We start from the raw sequence: 969 nt of genomic DNA, 5'->3' as shown, positions 1-969 counted from the left end.
ATTGCAACCAATGAATGAAAAATATGAAATAAAAAACTCGTATAAATAAAGCCTTGTACCGAATATTTAAATTTGTGAACTTAGTAAATATTTCTTTCAGTAATTTATCGTAGTTGTTTGCAAATAGCGAATTAAAACTCGAAATGAAAACATTAAAATAGAGAGTGAGAGGTTTTGCAAATGTAAACGGAAAATTTCGCTGTTGCTACGTCAAAAGCGGAAGTTGACATTGAGAAACCTTTTTAAAGAAGTGAATCATATATATAAAGCAATACCATCTATTCTTAATATAAAAAAAACAAAAAAAAACTGAAGACTCTATGTATCCGAAGTCAAATTATTTATGTATCCCAAGTATGGAAGCAATGTGCGCAATCGTTTTCGTGTGAAAAGCGAATACATATACACACACAGGTCTATTGTCGCAAGTCGCGGAATTATCGTGAGAAATTCCAGTGAACTTTTGAATTGAGTCAAGGCCTGTTCCAATTCTGCAAAAAAGTTATGAAAGGTCTCTAGATTGTTGATATGAAAAGAATTAATAATAACCTGGAATCTAAAATACTGCAGCTAGTCACATACTAATGCCAGACAGTTGCGACTCTACGCCAAAATATGCTATTCTTGCTACAGAACATCAGAATCGTACATTAAATAAATTGCGAACAGACAAACGTTTTCTCTCAAGAAAACCACGAACAGCAACTATAATAACAACAATAAGTTAGACAAGGCTGCCACTATTACACAGGTGAACGGTGGCTGCTTATGAACAAACAGAAATGGGTGAAGAATATAAGCACTCGAAACATAAGTTACAGTAAATCGCAAAACTTCAACGTTTACCTCAACAAACAATCGCATGAAAGAACGATTATGACATGAGTCTATACCGACTTGATTTTGTCCATGATCGAACAAGTTGCTGAAGAACACCAAGCGCAAATTGAAGTTCTCAATCTGCTGACA

Source organism: Octopus bimaculoides, chromosome 2, assembly GCF_001194135.2.
Source record: "Octopus bimaculoides isolate UCB-OBI-ISO-001 chromosome 2, ASM119413v2, whole genome shotgun sequence".
NCBI classification, from domain to species: Eukaryota; Metazoa; Mollusca; class Cephalopoda; order Octopoda; family Octopodidae; genus Octopus; species Octopus bimaculoides.
The sequence above is the reverse complement of the archived record's forward strand: the minus strand, read 5'-3'. Positions refer to the sequence as shown.